The sequence below is a fragment of the Eptesicus fuscus genome, chromosome 4, assembly GCF_027574615.1.
Source record: "Eptesicus fuscus isolate TK198812 chromosome 4, DD_ASM_mEF_20220401, whole genome shotgun sequence".
Classification (NCBI taxonomy): domain Eukaryota; kingdom Metazoa; phylum Chordata; class Mammalia; order Chiroptera; family Vespertilionidae; genus Eptesicus; species Eptesicus fuscus.
This window is the reverse complement of record NC_072476.1, coordinates 49,911,900-49,939,867: the sequence shown is the minus strand read 5'-3', so window position 1 is coordinate 49,939,867 and position 27,968 is coordinate 49,911,900.

Sequence of the window (27,968 nt, the reverse complement as noted above, 5' to 3'; positions counted from 1 at the left end):
ACATTTCAAGACCCCCCCCCAGTGGATGCTTGAAACCATAGATAGTAGGGAACTTATATATGTACTGCTTTTTCCCCATACATAAACACTGTGATAAAGTTTAATTTGTAAATTAGGCACAGTAAGAGATTAACAAAATGGAAACGTTATAGCAATATACTGTAGTAAAAATTATCTTATTGTACTGTACTACTCTTCTTCTTGTTGTGATTCATTGGTGGAGCCATTCCATAAACATGGTGGCCACCACCCACACTTTCTGATTATGTTGCCAGAACACTGGCAGATACATTTTTTTTTTTTGCAGATAAATTTTATTTTTATTTTTGAGAGTTATTCACTCTGTACAATACCCTGGCTTTATCATATGCCCTATAGCATTGCCGCATGGCACCAGAGTTAATCTGTTCTTGCATGTTTTATGCCCTGGTGATTCTTTGCACTTTATGAGTGTACATACTATTGGGCATCTTCAAGAAGAGCCCAGTTTCATCACTATTGAAGATTTGCTTTGGATGATATCTTTCTCCTTAATCACCTTCCTCAACTCTGCCAGAAATGTGAAAGCAGCTTCTTCATTGGCAGACACAGCCTCTCCAGGAATTTTTATATTTTTCAGTTCAAACCTGTTCCTGAGTCTGTGTAACCATCCCTTACATGCAGTAAATGGCTTGGTGTCAATTATTTAAGGGGATCCCTTGCTGAAGTCTTTGAGGCTCAATGCTTTCTAGTGCAACACATTGCCATCAATGGGAACACGTTTTCTGGTCATGCCTTCCACCCACAAATCTAATGCTTTTTCCATATTAACTGAGCACTTACCAAGCATTGTGGCTGTAACTTTTGCAGTTTGAGTTGTGACAGCAAAACTAGCACAACTTTCTTTTTCCTTCTTCACAATTCATGGATAGAAGATGCGTTTTTATATCTTGGCAACCTCAGCATAGGATTCTTTTTTCTTATTAAATTGAGAACTTTCACCTTTTCACTTAAAGGGAGCACTTTGGCATATATGAGTTGCTAATATCACTATTCTTGCACTTTGATACAGTAACAGTTGATCTGATAGCCCAGAGGGGCTGCTAAGTGACCACTGTGGGGAGTATACATAGCGTGGAGAGGCTGGACAAAGGGGTGATTCATGTCCTGGGCAGGATGGCGCAAGATTTCATCACCCTATCCAGAATGGCGCACAATTTAAAAATTATAAATTGCTTGTTTGTGGAATTTCCCATGTAATATTTTGGATCATGGAATCACAGGTAGCAAACCTTGGAAAGTGAAACGGAGGGTAAGGGGGGAGACTACTGTATTTTTGGTCTAACTGTTCAACTTATACATTGAGGCTTTAAAAAATATTAAGCTAATTTATAGATTACATTTTTTTCAAATTAGATTTTAATGTATTTGAGGCAGAGGAGGAATATTTCACATAGTTCAAAGTGTCATATTGACCAGATGATTACTGCATTGGTTTCAAATTTTGCTAATGTAAATAATTTTGAAATGAATATCTTTATGCACAAGAAAGGTGTGTGTTTTTTTCCATTTTAGATTACTATCTTTAGAACTATTGACCCCAACGTATGCATGATTTTAACATTCTCAAGCTTATTGTCAAAATGTCCCTTAAAGGTCTGAGCCAATTAAAATGTGATTGGCAGCCTATATTAGCATGATGGACTCTGACACTTCAGCAGCATTAGCTATTTTTATTTTTTTGTTTGTTTGTTTATTTATTTTGTGCTGTTGTAAAGTTTGAAACAATATCTTCTTTTTAAAATTTGCATTTATTGGATTACTGTTAGGACCAAACATTTCTCCACATTTGTTTACTAGCTGCATTTACTCTTTTGAGGATTGTCTCTTATATGCACTTTGTACTTCATTTATTAGAGACTTACTGTTGTTCTTATTGATGTGTATGACTCCTTTCATAATGCTGATATAAACCCGTTGTCATATTTGTGGCAGTTTTCCTCCCAGCCTGTGGTTTAATTAATCTATAAATCGCTGTGAATGCATTTACTCTCCTTGAAGCAAAACCAACCTTCTGTTCATTTTAGTCAGCTTAAAGCCGAGGAACACATTTTCTTCATGGAGATAGAGAAACTGCAGCTCTGTTTTCAGCTTGCTGTGATTCAGAGTGGCCTGAGATGCTGTCCCTCTGAGGAATGGAGATTACAGTGGAGATGGCCCCAAGATAAAGCTGCATTGCTGCAGTGTGGACAAGTGGGGGCTGTCCAACCGAAAGAATTATGGCCAATATATTGTGGAGTTATTACAAGATCAGCACACAAATCTAAGCTAGCTTGAGTAACCCACTTCTGACATATATTCACAAAACCAAGAAAAATTCCCAAAGGAATGATTGGACATGCCAAATAATCTGTCCATAGTTAGGTTTCAAAATGTAAGCGATGGAAACACATATATATTTTAAGGCTGGGTCATTTTCTCTCTTCAAGTAATATGGGCTGAATTATGAACTAAGCAGTTCGTCTGGTTTTATTTTAAGAATGGCTGTGAAGACCTGCAGATATGGGAGATATATTTAAGTAGGCATTATAAAATTTGTGAATATAAATAGTGCAAGAGATTAAACAGGGAACATGATTAGGAGAGCCATATCATATGTAAGAATCAGTATTACTCAATTTGGAGCTAATTGGCTCCCAAAGAGACAAACCTGAATCAGTGCCAAATGGCTTACATTGAAATGGCTGTGCCAACATCGCTAATGTTATTAGTAAAGCCCGAAGCAGAAGAGCCCTCTCCCTGAATGGGATGAAAGGATGAAAGTTACATCTTAAAAGTAGGTTCCACTTCCTCTGCCCCAGTAGAATTGCTTAGGTTTGCCCTCAACAGTAGGATTTTTTTTTTTTGAAACTGTAAATATAGGCTGGAGGGGGTCAATGGGGGAAAGAGGGGAACATACTAGTACATAATACTTCCAACAATAAAGAATTATTTAAAAAAGAAAAGAAACTGTAAATGTAAATCCAATTGTCTTTGGGGCTCTAGTCTTTCTGCCCAGCACAAGGTGACTCAGAACAAGTCTTTGCTGCCCTACAAGAGCCTCCGCTGTCCAAGGTTTCTCCCCTCTGCGCGGTAGTCCCAGTGACCCTCCCCAGGGAAGCACCTCTCAGACCTCACTGTCTCCCTGTCTGCTTGCACAGACAATCGTTATCAAGAGAAACCAGAGCCCCCTCTTCCTCCTTTTTATTTCTGAAAGCTAACTGGAGTGATGAATTTTATTTCCGACTTCCTACACAGAGCCACAAGATTTATCCTCCACTGCTTGGCTTCTACTTCTCGATAAAAGCAGTTATGCTAACCATGGTAATCAGTTCTTTTCACTGGCAATAAAGCACAAATATCACAGGTTTGAGTTCATTTTTATAAGAAGCACAATTTTAAAACCTTTAGAAAGTTGAAGCCTAGAGCTGGGTGGTATAATGACCTTTCCTTTCAAACCAACATTAGACCCAGATTGTATTTCCAAGTGAAAGGGCTGCTGGGCCAGAGAAAGTGACCTTTGGCTGAATGACTACTTGTTACCTTGTCAACTTCGGTGCTGCCTAGACATTAGGAAGAACTACCAAGTAATAAACTATTTACAGTCGGCACTTATCTATTCCCTGCAGGGCACTGTGTGAGGAGGGAAAAAAGGCAATTGATTTTCTCTATTCGATCGTCATCATTTCTATACTTAGTTCATCTAACTGCCTAATGCTGCTTATGATCAATTCTCAGGGTGCCTGATATAACAAGGATGGTGGATTTTTTTTTTTTGGGGGGGGGACAGATTTTAGAAGCATAGTGCTTTTGTACAACATAAAATAATACCTAGAGCCATAAACAAATGAAGTACAGAGACAAGAAAGACCAAAAGGTTTTCCTATTTTATAGGATCTCATCTGAAGCAAGCTATAAGAGGAATGTCTAAATTCTTTTTCCATCCATGTCAAACATTTTTATTCTGACAAATTAAGAATTATCTTGAACTCTGAAAAATTTTTTGAAAAAGTGTTTAAAAATGTTTACTTAATCTCTCCAAATCTTGGTTGTCACCTCTGAGATTGTTTAATTTTAAGAAGTAAACTGAATAACATGTAGCAAGAAACTGATTTTTTTTCTAGTTAGTTTATGTGGTGGAACAGGCTTTTAGACAAGGAAGTCATCAGGATACTTAAAAAAATAGAAATAAAATGCATGTAAGTGTTTCAAACAGGTATTTTTAAAAATAAGTTTTTATTGATTTCAGAGAGAGGAAGGGAGAATGAGAGAGCGATAGAAACATCCATGATGAGTGAGAATTGCACATTGGCTGCCTCTTGCACACCTCCTACCAGGGATCAAGCCCATAACCCGGTATATGCCCTGCCTGGGAATTGAACTGTGACCTCTTGGTTTATGGGTTGATGCTCAACCACTGAAGAACACTGGCCGGGCTCAACAGGTGTGTGTGTGTGTTTTTTTAAGATCTCATGTTCATCAGCAAAAGGACTGTCTGGGCACCATAGATCACAAGAAGCCTAAGACATGGTCCTGTCTTCAGGGATCTTGCCGAAAGCAGCAGCCCCTGCCTTGAGTTTTCCAAACAAGTGTGAGCCCCTGGGACAGTGTTTTACCGGAATCTTTATGTTTAGTCTTTAGACGTCCTTGCTTAAAGGACACTGCAGATGCGCGTGTCTTCTCAAGGATACTTACCCTGCTGATAGTATCTAAAAGTTAATTTTAGTTCAAGCTGTTGCTACAATAAAATTCTAAGGAGGCAAGCGAATGGGGCTGTTTGGTTTCTCAAGCCAAGCAGTCCCTTAGCCCTCTCTTTCACAGAAACATGTGTCAGAGTAATCATTCATCCATCACTCAGGGTCTGCCGGTCAGCCCTGGCAATATGGTACATGTCTTTCTCTGACAGGCTAACATCACTTAGCATAATACTCTCCAAGTTCATCCATGTTGTTGTAAAAGGTAAGATTTCCCTCTTTTTTATGTCTGAGTAGTGTTCCATTGTCATATAATTTTCCAAGTACAGGTCTTTTACATCTTGGTTTTTATCCCCTCATCTACTGATGTGCACTTGGGCTGTGTCCAGATCTTGGCTATTGTAAATAATGCTGCAGTGAACATAGGGGTGCATATGTTCTTTTGAATTAGTGTTTATAGTTTCTTTGGATTTATTTCCACTGGGTCATAAAGCAGTTACATTTTTAATTTTTAAAAAAACCTTTATTGTTGAAAGTATTACATATGTCCTCTCATTTCCCCATTGACCTCTCCCAGCTTTCCTCTGTTCCCCACCCAGGCCTTCGCCACCCTATTGTCTGTGTTCCTGGGTTATGCATATATGAAAGTTCATTGGTTGATCTCTTCCCACCTGCCCACTCTCCCCTACCTTTCCTCTGAGCGTTTGACAGTCTGTTTGATTCTTCTATGTCTTTGGATCTATTTTTGTTCATCAGTTTATATGGTTCATTATATTCCACATATGAGTGAGATCATGTGGTACTTATCTTTCTACGTCTGACTGGTGTAATGCTCTCCAGGTCCATCCATGCTGTTGCAAGTGATAAGAGTTCTTTCTTTTTTACAGTTGTGTAGTATTCCATTGTGTAGATGTACCACAGTTTTTTAATCCACTCATTTGCTGATGGGCACTTAGGCTGTTTCCAAATCCTAGCTACTGTAAATTTCACTGCTTTGAACACAGGGGTGCACATATTCTTTTTAGTTGGTGTTTCTGATTTCTAGGGATATATTCCTAGAAGTGGGATCACTGGGTCAAATGGGAGTTCCATTTTTAATTTTTTGAGGAAACTCCATACTGTTTTCCACAGTGGCTACACCAGTCTGCATTCCCACCAGCAGTGAATGAGGGTTCCTTTTTCTCCACAACCTTGCCAACACTTGTTTGTTTATTTATTACTAATAGCCATTCTGACAGGCATGAGGTAATATCTCATTGTGATTTTAATTTGCATTTATCTGATGATTAGTGATATTGAGCATCTTTTCATAATAGGACAGATAAATGAATTCAGTAAAGAAGCAGGATACAAAATAAATATCAGTTGCATTTTTATACCTGATTATGAGCTATCAGAAAGGGAAACTAAGAAAACAATCCCATTTCCAATTACATAAAATAATAAAATACCTAGGAATAAATTTAACCAAGGATGTAAAAGACCTGTACTTGGAAAATTATACGACACTGAAGAAAGAAATAGAAGAAGATACAAATATGTGGAAGCGTATACTGTGTTCATGGGTAGGAAGAATCAACATAATTAAAATGCCCATACTACCCCAAATAATCTATAGAGTCCATTCAATTCCTATCAAAATACCAGTGATGAATTTCACAAAACTAGAACAAATATTCCAAAAATTATATGGAACCACAAAAGATGCCAAATAGCTACAGCAATTTTGAGAAAGAAGAACAAAGTTGGAAGAATCATGCTACCTGTTATCAAATATACTGAAGGCCATATCAGCAAAATAGCATAGTAGTGGCATAAAACCGGACACCTAGATCAATGGAATAGAATAGAGAGCCCAGAAATAAACCCACATCTATATGGTCAATTAATACTTGACACAGGAGGCAAGAACATACAATGGGGTAAAGATAGTCTATTCAATAAGTGGTATTGGGAAAATTGGACAGATACATGCAAAAAAATGAAACTAGACCATCTTCTTACACCATACACAAGAATGAACTCAAAATGGATTAAAGACTTAAATGTTAGACAAAACCATAAAAATCCTGGAAGAAAACATAGGCAGTAAAATTTCTCCTCCATTGAAATACTATGAGTTTATTCCTTTATTATTGTACTAGAAGCCCGGTGAACGAAATTCGTGCACGGTGGGGGGTTGTCCCTCAGCCCAGCCTGTACCCTCTCCAATCTGGGACTCCTGGAGGGATGTCTGACTGCCCGTTTAGGCCCGATCCTGCTGAGATCGGGCCTAAACGGGCAGTCGGACATCCCTCTCACAATCCAGGACTGCTGGCTCCCAACTGCTTGCCTGCCTGCCTTCCTGATTGCCCCTAACCGCTTCTGCCTGCCAGCCTGATCACCCCCTAACCACTCTGCTGCCAGCCTGGTTGATGCTTAACTGCTCCCCTGCCAGCCTGTTTGCCCCCAACTTCCTTCCTCTGCCAGCCTGGTCACCCCTAACTGTCCTCTCCTGCAGGGTTGATCACCTCCAACTGCCCTCCCTTGCAGGCCTGGTCCCTCACAACTGCCCTCTCCTGCTGGCAATCTTGTAGTGGCCATCTGTGTCCACATGGGGACAGGATCTTTGATCACATGGGGGCAGCTATATTGTGTGTTGCAGTGATGATCAATCTGTATATTACTCTTTTATTAGATAAGATAGAGGCCTGGTGCACAGGTGGGGGCCAGCTGGTTTGCCCTGAAGGGTGTCCTGGATCAGGGTGGGGTTCCCTTGGGGCGTGGGGCGGCCTGAGCGAGGGGCCTGTGGTGGTTTGCAGGCAGGCCACGCCCCCTGGCAATCCAAACAGAGGCCCTGGTATCTGGAATTTATTTTCCTTCTACAATTGAAACTTTGTACCCTGGAGCGGAGCCAAGCCTGCTGCTCTCTCCAGGGCAGCAGCCATTTGTGTTGGGGTTATAATTGAAACTATGTTGCCTTAAGCGGGTGAGCCCGGCCAGGGTGTGAGGAAAGCTTTGCTTCCCCTGTTGCCGGCGGCAACCCTGGCCTGCTCTCTCAAGCTCCATTCTGCCGCCATTTGTTTGAATTTGTTTACCTTCTATAATTGAAACTTTGTAGCTTGAGTGGAGGCTTAGGCCTGCAACGGCTATGGAAAGCTTGGCTTGCTCTGTTACCAGGGAAACCTTGCTCTCTGTGGCTGTAGCCATCTTGGTTTGGGTTAATTTGCATACTCGCCCTGATTGGCTGGTGGGCGTGGCTTATGTAGCAGAGTGATGGTTAATTTGCATATTACCATTTTATTAGAGAGGATTTTTGGGGGTTTGGGAGAGGATTTCTAAATTTGCTACTTGAACCAGAAATCCCAAATTGTATCTTGAAATATATAATAAATGTATCATATTTGCATAGAATGTTAACTGCGTGAATAAGAGATGTTGAATATTTTACTAACTGACATTGTCATGTAGGCTGGGAAATTTTGGCCTAAAATAGAATTTCTTGTACTAAACTCAAGCTGAGAAAATCATATTGTATAACCTTCACTGGCCTAATCTTTTTGGTAAAATTTTAAATATGGCATTCAGATAAATGCCTCCTATAAAATATAAAATGCAGACTAAGCACACAACTGTAAAACACTCATCAAACCCAGTTTCAGATAAAATGCAAAACTTCATAGGGAGCAAAATGATAGAAGGAGAAGATGGAAAAGGGCAACGGATTCATGAATCAGCTAATAGAACTTCCTGTATCAGAAAACTGAACACCACATTTTCCATAAACACTTAACATTTCCATATTTCCATTTGAACATCGTTACTGGGTTTACTATAATTACCTCTTTAGGCAAATGGTTCCACTTTCTGACTGTAATTAGCTCCAGGAATATTTTCCCAATTTCAGTTTGAGTTTGCCCTTTGCTCTTGCTTTACTGTTCTTCAGACCTATTCAATCTAAAGTTGTTTTTCTCTTAAGTCAGACACTATTTCTAAGTTTTGTTCATCTTTTTTTTTTTACCTGAAATGTCATTTTTAAAATAGAAATAAGTCAGATCTCTTGACCTCTACTTGGTAGTTTTCTTTTCATATCGGCATTTTTTTTGTTTCTAGAATTTAAAGTTTCTGTTAACATATTTTCTCTAAAATTCAATTTTCACATACATATAAGTGAATCTTTTATCCAAATACAAAATAGCACCCTAACTATTAGGTGGTGAAAATTCTTGTATCACCTTTTAAATTACAATTGGGTTGACCTTTCTTTAATAAATTCACATACATATTGTATTTAATGTGCTTTTAGATATGTCTCTTGGGATGGACTCCTAAGACAGTCTTCAAAATCATGTGCTACTCACTGTCTTATGTAAACTCTTTTTGTGCTATCTACCCATAGTCTTCAAGTCTTATTTTAGCAACTGATCAGACCCACAGCAATTCATGCAAACTCTGAACCCAATCGTTCTTTCATTGGCCACTATTTATGTGCCACACACTATGCTAAGCACTATGAACCAATAGTGAATTAAATGCAAACTTGGCCCTGCTCTCAAATTTGGAATCTGAAAGGGAGAAAATGGTAAATGCTATGAAGCAACAGAATGGAGTTAACTGTGATGGGATGAGAGGTATTTAGGAAAGCTTGATGGAAATCAGAAATGCAATGTACAAATATACTTATTTCTGTGTATGTATAAGTGATACTTAAGAAGTATCTGAGGGCCCGGCTGGTGTGGTTCAGTGGTTGAGTGTCGACATATGAACCCATACATGCCCTGGTTGCGGGCTCAATTCCCAGTGTAGGGAGTGCAGGAGGCAGCCAATCAATGAGTCTCTCTCATCATTGGTGTTGCTATCTCTCTCTCCCTCTCCCTTCCTCTCTGAACAATAAAATATATAATATATATATATATTTTTTAAAAAGAAGTGTCTGGGGCTTCAACAGCAATAGCTTTTTAAAATAGCAGCTTTATTGAAATATAATTCACATAATACACAATTCACCCATTTAAAGTATACAATTCAATGTTTTTTGTATGTTACTTTATTAATTTTTAAAAATTGTGGTAAAATATATATAACATAACATTTGCCAATTTAACTATAATATTTTTATAAAGAATAGTTTTATTGATCTTTAGAAGGAGAAGGGAAGGGAGAGGGACAGAGAAAGAGAAACATTAATGTGAGAGTGCAACATCGATTGCCTGCCTCCTGCACACCCTCTTCTGGGGATTGGGGATCAAGCCTGTAACCTGGGCATGTGCCCTGACTGGGAATCGAACTAGCAACCTCCTGGTGCATAGCACAATGCCCAACCAACCAAGCCACCTGGGTCAGTGCCATTTTAACTATTTTTAATTGTACAATTCAGTGATATTATTCATAATATTATACAACCATTACCACTATTTCCAAACTTTTCACCACCCCAAATCAAAACTCTGTACGTATTAGTAATAATTTCTAATTCTCCTTCCCCCAACCCCTAGTAATCTTTAATTTACTTTTTGTCTTTATGAATTTGCCTATTTTGGGGTACCTCTTATAGTGGAATCTTTTCAGGTGCGGCTTATTTCACTTAGATGTATTCAAAATTCATCAATATTGAAGCATGTATCAGAACTTCATTTTTATAGCTGTATAATATTCTACTGTGTGTATATATACACACCACATATTATTTATCAGCTCATCTGTTGATGGATACGGGTCATTTCCACCTTTTGGGTATTGTGAATAATACTGCAGTGCATGGTGATATATGAATATCTGTTTAGTCCCTGCTTCCAGCTATTTTGAGTATACCTAGGATTGGAATTGCTGGATCATATATTAATATTATGTCTAATTTTCTGAAGTACCTCAGACTGTTTTCCACAGTGGCTGCACTGTTTTACATTTCTATCTGTGACATATGCGTGGTCCAATTTCTCTACATCCTCACCAACATTTGTTATTATCATCTTTTAAAAATTATAGTCATTGTAGTAGGTATGAAATGGTGTTCTATTTCTAACTTTTGAAGAAAATTCAGACTATTTTCCAAAGTCTGTGAGGGTGATATGGCTGTGACAACTGTCACCCCATTGATCGCCAGGGTTGATTCAGCTGATCTGGCTGGCTAGGCGGGTGTCCCTTCCTCCGTCTCTGATCCATGTGCGTCCCCCCAAAGCTGCCCGTGGGCACTCAGTTGAAGAGGACGACCTTCCCCCCAGAGGAGAGGACTGGTTTTCAGTCAAGTGTATACGAGTAGCTGCGCTCCCCTGCTAGAACCTCCAAACAAGCTCTCCAAGTGGCTATGCCTTTTTACATTCCCCAGCATGCATGAAAGTTTTAAATTCTCCATATTCTCACCAATACTTGTTATTATCTGACTTTTTTATTTTAGCCATCCTAGTGGGTATGAAATGGTATTTCTTTCTTTTTATTAATTTTTTTCTTTATTGATTAAGGTATTACATATGTGTCCTTATCCTCCTATTGCCCCCCACCCTCTCACTCATGCCCTCACCGCACTGGTGTCTGTGTCCTTTGGTTAGGCTTATATGCATGCATACAAGTCCTTTGGTTGAAATGGTATTTCATTGTGATTGGAATCTGCATTTCCTTAGTGACTAAGGGTATTGAGTATATTTTCATGTGCTTATTGGTCATTTGTATATCTTCTTCGGAGAAATGTCTAGCCAAATCCTTTGCCCATTTTTCATTGTCTTACTTGTCTTTTTATTACTGAGTTGTAAGGGTCCTAATAGTTCTAATAGTTTTATTTCCAAGTTACTGGGCATTATAAGAGGGGCACTTTTTTATCCTAATATAAAAGATGCCTGTTTATAACCACTGAGGTGTTTTTATGAATCTTCCAATACTGCAAGAATTTATAGTGTATAGTTATTTCCCTTATTTCATTCCACTCAATTCTAAAAAAGAAGAGAAAATATCTTTAAACCAAAGCAGTGGTCAAATAGTCAAATCTTATTGTTTTCCCTTATAATTTTACTATTTCCCTGTACAACAATTTTTCTTGGCTTTTAAATATTGTCTTGGATTATTGTTTATTTCCAAAATACTTACATCTATTTACATTAGTCATTCCTTCCTATTTGGTTAGAAGCATTGAGTTTATAATTACATCATTTATACCACAAAATTATCATGGGAAATTTTGATTCATGTCAAATGTATTCAGTTATTAATGAGAAATTGTACATGGGATTTATAAAGCAATTCCTACATACAAAGCACTCTTCAGACAGTAACTAATTGTATTTTACAATTTACCTGAAAAATAGATTTATTATTAATAAATTTGTCCTAATGTCAAGCTTCATGCCACAAATGTCTAATGTGATATAAGTTAATTGAAAAGAACCTCTGCTTTTCAACCTGAAGGCAACTGTTTCTCCAGATGTCATATCACTAATCTCTTGGCACATGGTTTTTTCAAAAGCAATACATCAAAATGTTACTAAAACTTGATATATTATACCTTGTCTTAGTAGAAGAAGCATGAATAAAAATCTGTCCTGTAGTATTTGATTTCAAGATAAAAGGAAGATAAAATGATTTTATTTTATTTTTTTTAGTTTGAAAGGTAAATGCTTTGAGAAATGATTAACCAATTTAAAGCAGTTTGAATTTCAAGTGGGTTATTTGAATGCATAAAAGTGGGACAAGTTCAATGATTACTTAGGATGAAAGGAAGATTCAGAACCACAAAAACACACAGTTATTTCACTTATACAGCCATGGGGCCACAATAGTTCAGTTCCACAAATGATAGATAGTCGTCTGAATACAGTCCTAATTACCAATTGTTTGGCCCACAGCATATATACATTTTTTAATTTGAACTAGTTTCCAACATTTAAAAAAATGGCAGATTGCACATACAAATTCAGATTTCTAACTTCTTTGGAAAAAAATCAGTGATCTGGTAAGTGGTCCATGTCCTTGAGTGACATTTGTTTGGAGGTGAGTAGCTGCTTTCCCTGCTAAACAAAGCATGACAGTGTACTTTGCCAGACCTGGCTCAGGTTATTCATGTATGTCACCTCCCCAGCTTCTGTAGTCACTGGAGTGTGTTACAACAACAAAAAAGTAGAATATTTTAGTTTTTCTCTAACATATCTGTGGTGTCTGTAGCAGAATTCTAAGATGGCCCTTAAGATTCTTAGGCCCTTTGTACAACCTCTGTATAATCCCCTCTCTTGAGTGTGTCTGAACCTGTGAATACGATGAAAATCACTCTCATGATTATATTACGGTATATGACAAGAGACATTATAGATGGAATTAAGGTATCTGATGGTTGACTCTAACTTAAAAGGGAGATGGTCTTGGATGGACCAGACCTAATCAGGTTAGCTCAGAAAGAGACAACAAGCAACAGCAAATACTTTTCTGTTAATCTCAAGGAAAAGGAAACCATTATGTTGTAAACTATAATGCTATCCTAATAAAAATTTTAACAATTTGTTAATGGAGCTAAACAGGTTGATTGCAAAGTTCATATGAGAAAATAAAAACAAAAGAATACGTAGGAAGACATTGAAAAGTAACATTTCTGAGAGAGGACAAGCACTGTCAGACATAAGAACATACTATGAAGCTTTTATCATTAAAACAGTGTGGCTCTGATACAGTGATGAACAGACAGATCAATTGAATAAAACAAAGTCTATATATAGAATCAAATATATAAAAATCTAGTATGTGATTAAGGCAGTATTTCAAATCACTGTGAGAGACATCTATAATAATAAAAGCACAATTGCTAATTAGACCGGATGTCCTTCCGGAGGCTTCTGAAAGGCCTGGTGCACCAGTGGACAGGCACCCAGCTCCACCGCGAAAAGCGAAAGCGTGTAGGGGACCCTACACGTGCATGATTCAATCATGCACTGGGCCTCTAGTCTATATATATAAAAGCCTAAGTGACCAAATGACAGGTCGATCGGTTGCTATGGCGTGAACTGACCACCAGGGGGCACACACTCAACACAGGAGCTGTCCTCTGGTAGTCAGTGCACTCCCACAGCCAACCTCCCACGGCCCCTCCCCCTGGTCGGCCAACCTCTTGCAGCCCCTATAGGCCTGATCACCATCCAGGCCAAGGGACCCCACCCATGCATGAATTCGTACACTGGGCCAATAGTCAATATATAAAGAACATTAGAAACTTCTTTTAATAAGAAATCTTCACACCCATCCTGGATTTTAGGAATACTCAATGTTATAGCAGCTTGATGGCCCATAAAAATCACAAACAAGGAACAAATAAGCTCCAAAGTCAGGCATTCTAGGCAAGTGGTAGAAGTATAGCATGTTCCAGCCTAAATTTAATCAGTTCTGATTTTTGGCTTTGGCTGAATGCCTGGGGAATCATAAAGAAAATGTATTAATTCTGCAAATTTCGCGGGGGGGGGGGGGCTGGGGGGCGCGTGTTGGCCTGATTTACATAGCAAACACAACAAAGACTCGTTTCTTGCATTATTTTAAACCGTCATTATGAGTGATGTCCTTTGTGTAGTAAGACTACCCTGAAGGTATCATGAATCAGAAAATCAAGGGTACAGAGATTTAGAGAATAACTAGAAGCCACTACGTCTATGAGAATTTGTACTGATGAGAAAAGAACTTCGCCTGCTGTGGGAGAATTTCACCTCTTTGTAACAAGCAGAAAGTGAAATAGCAGGAGCCAGAAATCCCCTGTTCGACCCCAGGACAAGAATAGCATTGTCCTCACAGTAGATATTCACACAGTATGTGCTCTGTATCTGTGCTCTGAAAAGCTTGGGGCATCTTGCAGACTTCGGAAGGAATGGAGCACACATCAGCTTTTTTGAGGCTAGTTCAGTATTTTGAAAACCCCAACTCATTTCTTTAGGTCAAATTTGATCAAAGCCTAGGTCTCAGCAAAATTCAAAAACAGGCAATGCTTTTTATCCTAATCTTTCTTCTGTGTACTCTTTCCCACATTGTTATCATTCGCAACCCAGCCCAAAGCATTGAGAATCCTTGGCCCACTTCTATCAAAACACCTGCTCTTGACTTCATCAGGAAATAGTAATAGGATGAAGAAACAGTGAATACTTTTTCTTATATCTCCATTTTACAGCCACTACATCATCCAGTTATACAAGCTGGAAACCTGGAAATAATCTTCATTATCTCCTCATCTAACCCATGACAAATACTGATAGTCTCTCTTGGGCAATTGATAAAGTCTCCTAAGTGATCTAATATATTTATTCTGGCTTCCTTACTATTATTTTTTTTATTACAGCCAGAAAAATCTTTTTAAGAAATATATCTGATCATGTTAGATCAATTGTTTCTTTACCTATCTCTTTCGTCTCATCTCACACCAAAATTGAAAAACTCTATCAAAGAGGGTTCTAGCCAGAATTACGTGTTATAATCAAGTTGGATAATTGTAGAATAACTTAATAAGGGCAGTGTTATGGTCTCTGGGCTAATAGTAATGAGGTACCAGGATCACCCAATGCCTGAGGGCAAGAGGGGGAAGAATTATCATAATCAGGGGTTGTAAACTATATGGAAATATTGGCTGACAAGTGCTGTGGCCTTAGGTAGAGCGATGCAGATAATGCATGACTAATTGTCAGGGAAGGTGCTGGGAAATAAGTAAACCAACCCATTCCCAGGACCTCTCATTGTTTGAATTCAACTGAAAGTCAGAGTCTAGGAGAGACCATCCTGACTGTTCATCAGCTTCCAGGGGCCAGAGCAGGGCAGAGAAGGCTAGACAATGGGGGAGGGGCAAAGGGAAGATAGCCAGGATATTTACTTTCTAAATCAGGAAGAATTCCCTTTATTCTTCCTTTTTTCTCCTTTTCATTAAATTTATTAGGCTGACAAGCAAGAATTTTCTAATATAGAAAGAGCACCAAACCAAAATAAAAGTCACCTCATACAACCAATAAAAGATAATCATAATCACAAAACTTGAACATCAGATGAAATAATAGTCTACTTGATCTGCTGTGTGGAGTTTTAGAACAAGACTTCCCAGGTTTATACAGAGCTTCTTTTTTCATTGGCCATAATCAAGAGTTATATTTGTTTATACTGTTATCACTAAAACCTTCTTTACTGGACAATGGGCCCTCGACATATCTGTGTTAGTCAACCCAATTCAGAAATATTCTCTCTCATTAAACCTGGCTTAACCACTATGGAGATTGTTCTCGACTAATTACCTCTGAAAGATTTCACTGTGATTTTATCCTAATGAATGAAACATCTATTAGTTTTTTTCACCTATTTGGCATCTGTTGTTATTCTCTATTTAAAAACTATAAAAACATATGTAAACAGAAATGATTATATAAACACATTAACATTGAAGCAGAGTGAGTTGCTTAGATGAAATTGACATGCCTAAAAAAACACACACAACAGCAACTCTAGCAGGTGTTCTATAAACATCTTTCAGCCATTTAAATTGTGAGGTTTTTCCTATGGGAAATAACTATGTCTGTGCTGACTATAATATATTTAGAATATGTAGGAAATATTTTCAAGACTTTTACTTTTAAACCTTCAGCAGATAAGATATTCTGAAAATCTCTTCTCCTGCCGAAAGGTAAGATACTTGGGAGTGAGACCGAGTGATGGCTTTTCAGGTTCAGAACTAGATGCCATGTACTAGCACATGGTTTGAGGCAATATAGTGCCAGTGATGTTCAATTCACTTAGTGTGGCTCTCCTCACGTACCTTCCCCACCAACCCCTGCCATGTAACCGTTATAGTTGATTTGGTGTTGATCAACCTCATATAGTATTTCTTTATACTTATATGAATATGTATCTTTAAGTACCAATACTATTGTGCTGCATATTTTACGTTGGGGGGCAGCTTGTGTGACCCAGTAAAAGCTAACGGCCAGGTATTCGTGGTGGAGATGGAAACAATAGATGGATTCAGGAGATATTTAGGAGGCAACCTTGACAGGGCTTGGAGATTGATTGTAAGGGATACAGAGGGAAAAGGCCTCAAAGGTGAGTTCTAGGTTTCTGAAAACTGGGACCCACTGTCATTCTCAGCCTGCCTCGTCCCCCAACATCGGACAGAATATTTAGTTCATTATTTTCACTCATCTCAGCTTGCTTTTGAGAATGAGGCTTCTATGTCACCATGTGGCTTCTATAAATGTTACCAGCAGTGAGCCCAGAAATGTTCAAAGACACTAAATATATTTTCAAAGTGCCTTTCAATTCACAATGGGAAAAAAGAGGGGAAGTGCCTTCCTAACCCTTTCCCTGTCAGCAGATTTAGCCTCGCCAAGTAACACAGGCTTTCCCTGTGTGCGTGCCACCGTGTGCCTTTGAACAGTAGCTACCCTGCTGGTGAAAATAAAGTCTAGGGACTCTGGGAGCTCGGTGGGCGAGGCTGACTCGCTCCCCCTGCCTGCCTCAGAAAGAGCTCTGGGTTCCGCACTTCCCGCCACGTGGGCCTTTCCTTCGGATTTGTTTTCCTCAGACGAAGGGACATTGAGTGATAACAGCTCCAGCTTTGTGCCATCATGACCAACCTTAATCAATCACAGCCTCAGACATGGGGCCAAACAAGATGCCAGAAGCAAATCTGAGTGAGAATTATGTTCTAGGCAAACCTTTCCAACTCTTCAGATTGCAGTTTATCACTCCAGTCTGAGTGGAAGGTGAGTTTGGACACCGGAATAAAAAAGTCGTTTATTGCTGTGAGGAGTTGCGGACAGGCATACCCCCGAAGACGGAGCAGTGGAGGGAAATAAATGTGCTCCGTCAGCCAGACGTGGCGGTCTCTGGCAAGGAAACGCGGTAGATTCCAATTTGCAGGCCCTGCTTGGTTTCACTGCTCAGCTGGTTGTTCATCTCTCTTGTGTAAAAAATTCCAGGCTCATGTGAGAAACTTATACAACTAAATCAAAGGATCAGAATAAAATCACGTTGGTATTGAAAACTCTGTGATCCTTACCTCTGACAAATAAATTTTGCTTCAGCTGAACTGCTTCCTTGGCTCTTCACACTCAACGATATGCGATGCTCAAGTTGGAGCAAGGTATTTAGAATTATTTCTAAATCAGTCTTAAATGTGCACGCAGTGCCGTCTGCTCTACCTGTACCAGGCTAATGGTTCTAAGGTCTCAAATGTACAGATTAAAATACCTTCCATTCAGAGCCACTGAGTGGGGCGGCCCCAGCAGACACTGCCCCCCTGGCCTTCCCTTTGAGTCCTGTCCTCTGGGTAGAGGGAAGGGGTGCCCTTCAGATGCCCCTTCAAGTGTGGAATGAGGCCTCCTCTTTGCTGACCTGTGAACCAGCCTCATGAACCCATTAAATGCACCCTTCTCACCTGTAGCACGGTCTGTGGTACCTGGGGTGGTACCGAGGATGGCCTCTAATTTATCAGACTGCAGACCTTTCCCCTTCACCTTGGTTGTGTAAACTGTTTGTAACTTGGATTTTACTTTTGTTTCTTAAAGTATTTTTGTCCTTGTGGTACCAGAACCCCGCCCCAAGCCCTGCCCACTACTTTTCATTCTCTTCTAGGGGACCCAAATCTGTTCCTTGGACCCACCCCTTAGATTCTACACCAACACTTGGCTAACGTCTTGTCCCACCCAGCTAAGTTTGTCTCCTTCTACTCCAGAAATTCTTTCTGGCAAACTTCACCTGCCAGATCCAACTCAGATCAAGCCCAGGTGTGCTTGACCCCCTAAAACATTGTGAGTTGTCCTGCTGTGAAATCATACCCAGCCTGATGCTGGCATGTTGGGCTTATTCCCTTTTTGCAGGATAACTTTTCAGGGTCTAGTGGACAACACAATAGATGACATTATCTACATATATAAAAGGCTAATATGCTAAGTGTCCTTCCCTCCATCCAGGTAATGATGTCACATAGCAACACCCAGCTTCCTCTCCCTAGCGACTACTAGCCTCCTTGCAGTTTCTTCAGCCCAGGAGCACAACTTGCTTTATAGTCAGGTGGAAACACTTTACACTGTAACCAAATATCTGTGAAGCGTTTCCCCATGCCTCATCTCATTTGGTCCTCACAGAAATCCTGGAGTAGGTAGATAGGAGACTTGGTGGAATCCTATTTTCTTTTCATTAGCCGGAAAATGGAGATTTAGAAAGTTTAGAAACTTGACATGACTGAAAAGAAGTAAGAAATGGTGGACCTTGAAAATGACTTTAGGTTTTCTCACTGGGCAGAATATAGTCAAACACTGCTGCAGTTAAATATTTTGCCCTTTGTTCTCCCTGCGTGATCTATAATAATAATCTGCTTTGTGTTGATATTTAAAGCTGTGTTGCTGACAATTACCTGAAAGAGAAGTTGGGGTGCTTCACTGGGCTGGAAAAAGTTTAGCTAAATCAGAAAGCAGGTCTAATTAAGCAAGTTTATTCTATATCTATAAAAGGGTAAGTTGAATCATGCATGCGCGATACATATAAAGCTCTCGCTGGCGCCAATTGCATGCGTGTGTTTCGATCTGTCATTGTCGTTGTGAATTTGGTTGACACTTCTATTATAGAGAAAGGGTGAATAGTGATATTAAAATATTTCTTCTAATTAATTTCCTTTCAATATGCATGAATTCATGCACTGGGCCACTAGTCCTATTATAAGTCCATATGTTTGGATACTTAAGTGTAGGCCAAGTTTTAAATTACTTCAAGAGCCTCTGGCAGCAAAGTTTTAAATTTAATTAGTGAAACATGTTAATAAATACCTCATTCTTTCTATCTTTGTTGTATATGAAAAGATCAAAATGTTTGGAAGATCAATTCCCAAACATTGGACCTTCTTACATTGTGTTGGCTGGTGACATAAACTTTCTCATCCTGCACTGTCATTCTCTCCTTTCTGTCCAAACTCCAGTATCTTTTTGCCCCCAGGGAACCCTGAGGAATTTGGACAAAAGGAGGAAGTTAGATATCTGAGATGCAAGCCATAGGATTCAGTGGTTGTTTTTCTTTGTGGTGGATAGGATGAGATCAGCCCTTACCTTCCTAAAGGGACTCATAAAGCTCTGGATATAATGAATTCTATTCTGGGAAATAAACCAAAAATTCAAATTTGGATTTTTTTTAGTGCTGCACTCCAGTGATCCAAAGAAAATAATGAGTTGAATATTTGCAAATATTATAATGGGGCTGACTCCATTGTAATCTGAACACAGATTTAAGACACATGAAATCCCTGTGCTCCCTGGTGGCCCCCCAGGGGTGACATCACTTGCTATGAGGTTGAGAGGGAGTAGCTTAAAGAATGTAATGGAGAAATCCCAAATGCATATGTAATTGGTTATGAATTTCAAAAAGTTCACTGTGTTTATACCAGGAAGACTGACTGCATCTTTTAGGAATCAGGAGTCTCATTGCCATTACCACAAACCCACAAACTGTCCGTGGAAGATCCTCTTCTTCTTCCTGTGCACCCAGATATTATTGGTTAGGAACCCAGACCTAAACATAAGGACCTTCAGCCACTGCTTTTTTTTGCAGGACTGGGGTATCCAGGGACAGGGGTAAAATATCATTCCTTGTCTCTAAAAATCTCCTCCCATTTTCAGAGTGAGAGGATTTGGGTAAGTGGCCTAAGTGTTACCCCAGTTCTGTGCAGAGGACACATGTCCCAGATGTCACCCAGCACCGTGGAAAGATCCCTGCTTTGGCGTTGGAGTCCCTGGCCTGGGCTTAACACCCTGACTATTCCTAGCTGAGTGGCCCTGGATAAGTGCCATAATCTCCCTGAGTCTGTTTCTTCATATGCCAGAATTTTTGTAAGTATTGAAGATAATATTATTTTCATGTTTCCCACACAGTAGAAATTCATAGGCAATAATAGCTATTGTAATTATTATTATCTTACCATCTTCCTCTCCTATCACTTCCTCCTACTCATTATTTCTTTAAATGGTGGGTCAAATAATATTGATATTTGCAGATTAAAGGTAATTTAGTCACAGTCAGTTTAACATTTAGTCTCTCGGTTAGTTATGTTTAGTTCAGGATTTAGAGTAACACAGTGTAAAGTTCATAGCCTTTCCTTGCATCCCCCAATAATACTGGGGTACAGGGGAATGTAGGGACATTACAGTGTTGGGGCAGCGTTTGTGGTCTGCAGGCTGGCCTCAGCTCTTGGCTGCCCTCCACTGGCTCTTTAGGGATTGGCCTCTGTAGCACTGCATCTGCGGCTGATGTACCTGGCCACACCTGGCTGGCGGCTTGGACAGAAATATGATGCTGATGTTTGTCATTCTGCCAGAGCCTCTGGTGGCCTGCTCCATGTCTTCTGCATCTCCCCTCCCCCCCCCCCAGCCCCCACCGACTGGGATGTCTTTTAGTCCTCTGGCCCTTCTGGTCCTTCTGAGTTGCCGTACAGGGGAGGCATGAACGTATGGATGGCCCCCAAATTGTGCTCAGGTCTCTCTGCCCAAACATACCTCCCATCCTTCCTCCCCTACTCCATCCACCCTGGACAGTTCCAGCACAAGAAGAGGACTCTCCTTTCCCATTTCCAGACAGGAAGTGGGGCAGAAACCTCTCCCACATTCAGCTTACTCCCGAACCACCTGGGGTGTCCCTTAGGTTGAGGCCCAGGGAATGGGGACCTTGCTGGTTGCTGTTCTGAGCGCGCTTCCTCTCCGTAAATGTAGCCCACTTTTGTTCAAAGTACCAATGTCATTAGTATTCACATTCACATTCTTAGACTTCCTTTTGCTAGGGATGGGCAGTAAGATATAAATGGAAGTTACTGGGTAGGCTTCTCAAAAGCTACTGTTCCCATGACTTAAAAACCACAAAACCTGATATGTACCTTTTGCCTTTCTTGCTGATTGGAATGCATATGTGCTGCCAGGAGCTAGAGCAGCCATCTTTTTAAAAAATATATATTTTATTGATTCTTTACAGAGAGGAAAGGAGAGGGACAGAGAGCTAGAAACATTGATGAGAGAGAAACATCGACCAGCTGCCTCCTGCACAACCCCCACCGGGGATGTGCCCGCAACCAATGCACATGCCCTTGACTGGAATCGAACCTGGGACCCTTCAGTCCGCAGACCGATGCTCTATCCACTGAGCCAAACCGGTTTCGGCTAGAGCAGCCATCTTGTAAGAGCAGGCCCTATACCAACGTGGCAGTAGGAAGCTTGGAGTCTGGATCCTTGATAACTTGAGGACAGACCTGAGCTCCTTATCTTTTTGTTAGCAAATAAATTCCTGTTTGCTTATGCCACTGTGATCAGGTCACTTGTACACGCAGCTAAAAGCAATAAAAATGGATTAACTTGGGCACCAGATTTATCCTAGGCTTGCTGCCCTTAAATATATGTAGCTTCCCAACCTCCATCTGTACCCCCAGTGTAGCAGGTATTTTTATTGTCATCCTACATGTCAGGAGACCACTGTTACATTATTTCAGGGAAATAAAACTTCCCCAGACTCCTCGGTGCTCCTGTAAAAAGCCCGAGGACTCCTGAGACACAGAAATGTAAACATCATCAAGATAGAGAATGTTAGCTTTCACTTCCCCTGGACACATTTTCACATACCATAAGGATTAGATCTGTAGCCATTTGTTTCCCTAATGATGTAGCTAACTGCTCTGATCCAAAAGGATAATATAACTTCTGTTATCTCCCCAAAGCCAAACATCCTGCCATAGCTCCTAGGTTAGCTCCTAGGAATTTATATATAAAAAGAGATGAAACCAGACCTCTCTAGGTTGGAACTGTGGGCTATCCGACTCTTGGAGAGATTTTATTTACAATCAAATGGTTAGGGTCCTTCCCATCCCATCTCAAGGCAACAAAAGTTGTGTGTGTGTGTGTGTGTGTGTGTGTGTGTGTTTGCCTTTTCTTCTCTTATTCTGGGAGGGGAATGAAGGCAGCTGCTTCTCTCCTCTGAAGAAATAGAAAAAATCCATTATTCTTCACCTCCCACCACTTGAGTTAAAAGATTCCACATTCTCATCAAGAAGCCTGCGGGACTCGGTGTGGGGGACCCGTGTGCAGCACCACTCCGGTTGTTGACTTGGTTATATCAATAAAGAACTCTCTTCTGGCCCAGACACCTCATGTCTCAGCAGTATCCTATATAATAAAAGAATAATATGCAAATTGACCATCACTCCAACACACAAGATGGCCGCCCCCATGTGGTCAAAGATGGCCGCCCCCAAGTGGACACAAGATAGCCACCACAAGATGGCCGGCAGGGGAGGGCAGTTAGAGGCAACCAGGCTGGCAGGGGAGGGCAGTTAGGGGTTACCTGGCCTGCAGGGGAGGTCAGTTAGGGGCAATCCGGCCGGCATGGGAGCAGTTAGGCGTCGATCAGGCTGGCAGGGGAATGGTTAGGGAGTGATCAGGCTGGCAGGCAGAAGTGGTTAGGGGCAATCAGGCAGGCAGGCAGGCAAACATTTGGGAGCCAGCAGTCCTGGATTGTGAGAGGGATGTCCGACTGCCCATTTAGGCCTGATCCCATCATGGGATGGGATCAGGCCTAAACGAGCAGTCAGACATCTCCTGAGGGGTCCCAGATTGGAGAGCGTGCAAGCTGGGCTGAGGAACACCCCCCTCCCCCCTGCACAAATTTCGTGCACCGGGCCTCTAGTTCACATATAAAAGGTAGATAACTGTTTATGTGACGTAACACATCCCCGTTCTTGACAAAACAATTGTATCTTTATCCTCCCTATCCTGTGTGATACATTTTATAAACTCAGAATTTTTATTACCCTAAATTCTGGCTCATTTGAAACTGCAAGTCCTCCTTGCTCTAAACTCCCTGGCTTTTCCACAGTCTTGCGTGCAATGCTGCGTGAGCTTAACTTGGAAGTCCAAGCGGGAACATTTCATGTCTTGCCTTTGCTATGTTCTTTCCTCACTCTGAAGAGGGCCTTTGGAGGAAGAAACTTACAGGAATAAAATATGCATTGTACAATATTTTAAAATATTAGCTCGTTGTACTTTTTCTGTCTGAGCTAGCATGACATTGTCATGTTACATGATGCTGTAATCTTTGATGATGTAAACTTACCCCCTTGTCAGGCTTCTGCAGTGCTGCATAGCAGTCCCTCTGCTGACCTTGTTCATCTTACACTGTGCATTCCCCTCTGTCTCTTTCCACAGTCTCTTTCCTGTATGGACATGGTACTTTGAATCTTGGGGTGGTACAATGTGTGTCCATCAACCCACTCATCTTCTTTATTTTCTCCAAATCTAGTTGGTGAAATGGCCACAAGTTCTACGATCTTTTTCCCATTGAGCAGTGAGGTCTCTTTTCCTTCCCTCAGAATCTGTGCACCATCTGTGATTAACAGAATACAGGAGAAATGACACTGCACATGTTTTTGAGCCAACACGCTAAGAAACCGACTCCTTCGCTTTATGGGAAACATTCTTGCCATCAAGTAACCAGTCCAGTTACTCTGCAGAAAAGATGAGATGAAGGGACAAGGAGTCCAGCCATGCCTAGGCTCCTAATTCTGTTGTCAAAGCATTGAGCACAGGAAGGGGGTCATCTTGAACCTTCCAGGCCAGGTCATCCTTCAGCTGAATCCCTGAGTGCCTGGTAGATGATGCCTGAAGCAGAAGAATTGCCCAGATAAACCCTACCTGAATTCCTGTCCCCCAAAATGATGAGAAATAATTAAACTGGCTATTGTTTTGAGCTGCTAATTTTGAGGGGAGTTTATTCCACAGCACTTGATAACAGAACATTCTGGCTCATTGTTGTCCTTCCTCTTTGTCACTTCTCTTTGTCGCTAGCATCTGTTTTTCCCCTTCTCCCAAGCAATCTCCTTCATTGGTTTTACCCAAATGCTATCTATTATGATAAGAGTGGTTTAAGATACCATATAGAGAGTTAATTGCCAGGCAAATTGCTTAATAGCCTAGAATGTGAATTGTAATTATTATATTGGATATCTTCAGGATTTAGGTCTGTCCTCTGTGTGGTGAGACAAGGTATTCACTCAGAAGTAGATTTTTAAAAAGCCCTAATCAACATTATCATTACTTATATTGACGGACACATTGCTATTAATAAACCCTAAGCAGCCTCAGGGTTTGAACTCCTTCTCCATTTAGATCTTTCAGGATTCATGAAACACAACTTTGATTAATGCAAAGAAATACATCCATGCAATCATGTAATTAGTGTTCGAATGCTTAGGGGAAAAATAACATTTTAAAAATGCTCAAAGCAGTATCAAAATTAAATTCCTATGCTTCTCAGGGGGATCTAGAAAGATGAAAAAGAAAGGGGTGAAGAGACTGCAATATGTTTGCATAGTCATACCTTTTTGATTTTTCCTCTAAAATTTTAGCACTTTCCTTCCTTCAAAGTTTTTTTTTTCTCACTTGAGCCTATATCCATGTTGCATGGGAGACAAAACTGAGGTCCCTGGCCCCTCCAGCAGTGGGTATGAACACTAGCAAACCCAAGCTCCCCTTTATTCTCTTGAAATGAAATTCTTAGGTAACATAACCCATCTCCACAAATATTTTGAACATAATGGATAATGCCCTCATTTTAATGTAAAATAGAAATAAAAGGAAAGTAATTTATAATACTACTAGAGGCCCGGTGCACGAAATTCGTGCATGGGGGCAGGGGGGTGTCCCTCAGCCCAGTCTGCACCCTCTCCAATCTGGGACCCCTCGAGGGATGTCCGACTGCATGGGATCGGGCCTAAACAGGCAGTCGGACATCCCTCTCACAATCCAGGACTGCTGGCTCCCAACTGCTTGCCTGCCTGCCTTCCTGATTGCCCCTAACCGCTTCTGCCTGCCAGCCTGATCACCCCCTAATCACTCCCATGCCAGCCTGATTGATGTCTAACTACTCCCCTGCCAGCCTGTTTGCCCCCAACTTCCCTCCTCTGCCAGCCTGGTCACCCCTAACTGCCCTCCCCTGCAGGGTTGACGTCTCCAACTGCCCTCCCTTGCAGGCCTGGTGCCTCCCAACTGCCCTCCCCTGCAGGCCATCTTGTGGTGGCCATCTTGTGTCCACATGGGGGCAGGATCTTTGGCCACATGGGGGCAGCTATATTGTGTGTTGGAGTGATGGTCAATCTGCATATTACTCTTTTATTAGATAGGATAGAGGCCTGGTGCATGGGTGGGGGCCAGCTGGTTTGCCCTGAAGGGTGTCCCGGATCAGGGTGGGGGTTCCCTTGGGGCGTGGGGTGGCCTGAGAGAGGGGCCTGTGGTGGTTTGCAGGCCAACCATGCCCCCTGGCGACCCAAGCGGAGGCCCTGGTATCTGGGATTTATTTACCTTCTACAATTGAAACTTTGTATCCTGGAGCGGAGCCAAGCCTCTTGTTCGCTCCATGGCTGGCAGCCATTTCTGTTTGGATTTGTTTACCTTCTATAATTGAAACTTTATAGCCTTGAGTGGAGGCTTAGGCCAGCCAGGGTGTGTGGAAAGCTTTGCTTCTTCTATCGCCTTGGAAACCCAAGCCTCCCTCCTACTTTCTCCGTGGCTGTAGCCATCTTTGTTTGGTTAATTTGCATACTCACTCTGATTGGCTGGTGGGCGTGGCTCGTGGGTGTAGCAGAGTTAGGGTCAATTTGCATATTACTCTTTTATTAGGTAGGATATTTTAATATGAAAGAACTTGGGGTCAAGAATACTACAAGAAAAATGAAGAATCAGGGGCTTGCACACACACAGGAATCACTGTGATGGTGACAGCTACAGATGATTCAGGAGTGGTATACTGGCGACTCATACCACAAGCCTTGTGGCCACAAGTAACATGGTTTTCAGGAATGATGAACAGCTGTTGGTAACATGCTGAACAAAAAAAAAAAGTAAAATCACCCCTTAATTTAAAAAGTTGGTGCATTCTAATTTTTATTATTCCATTGCATATTAAATCATTACACATTAAAACTATCTAACTTTGTCTTTATGAGTGTCCAGTGGGATATGCAAAAGTCATATGGCTATTGGACAATTCCCTATTGTATAAACATGCACAATATAGCACTGTGATGACAAAATTCCCTCCACAAATTATGAAGTGGCTCCCTAGAGTAGGACTGTTAGATTAAATACAGGATGCTTTGTTATATTGAAATTTCAGAGAAACAACAAAATTTTTCAGCATAAATATCTCCTGTGCAGTATTCAGGACATACTTTCACTAAAATTTTTTTTGTTTCTCTGAAATTCATATTTAACTACACATCCTGTATTTTTATTTGCTAAATCTGGCAACCATACCCTAGAAAAGAGGTGGGGAATGTCCTGCCCGTGGGCCGTATAAGGCCTGTGAAATCATTTAGTCTGGCTCTGTCAAGGCAACCACAGGCAGGACTCGAAATTCAATAAATCTAGGAGCTTTTTTCATAGCAACATCAATTTATGTTAAGTGAATAACATTAAGTGAATGATGTTATAAATATCCAAATGGCCCTTGGCAGAAAAAAAAGTTCCCCACCCCTGCCCTAGAGGAAGGTACCAATCTCTTACCACACTGCTCAGTAGGTTCAAGATGTCAAACCGAATTTCCAGCATCTGGAACCATGACCCTGAGGAACACTGGGGCATCATCAAGAGAGACAGGCTCCAGGGTGTGAGGGCACAGCCACTTGCCCTTTGTGTCATCCATTGCCCACAATGTGCAGAAGTTCTCTAATACTAGAAGCTGTTTTTGGGGGGGTTGCATCCAAAGTTGCCTATGAAATTGCATTTTCTTGTCATTCAGTTCTCTATGCTAGTTTTAATTTAAAGGAAGTCACAAAGAGATACCAAGTCCAGATTTTTCTAAGAAACCATTTAAAATATTTCCTTTACAAGGAGAAAGGGACAGTTAACCTCTCATTGATTTTCATGTTGGCTTATCATCTCTCTGGAGATAATGAAGATGAATAGAGAAATAACAGAGCACTTTATTGCATCTTTTGCTGCACATATTTCTTCTGAATACCAAAGCCATACATGGGTAAGATTGAGAGAGAGAAACAAAGATGTGCATGTCTGTGTCCCCTACATGACTGAGAACTCTTCTGAGGAGCGGTGTCATGATTCTTTCTCATATGTCTCCCCAAAGTTGCCTAGAATAGCCCCTCATTTCGTGGAAACTCAGTCTCTCCTTAATGTAACAGAAAGAATCAAAGGCACCGGAGTAAAGTAGATGTCACATTAAATTATATCATGACATTTGTGAGTGAGAAATCAGTAAGTTATTTTTACAAGATCTAAACAAATATTTTGGAGCAAATTTCCTCAATTTTAA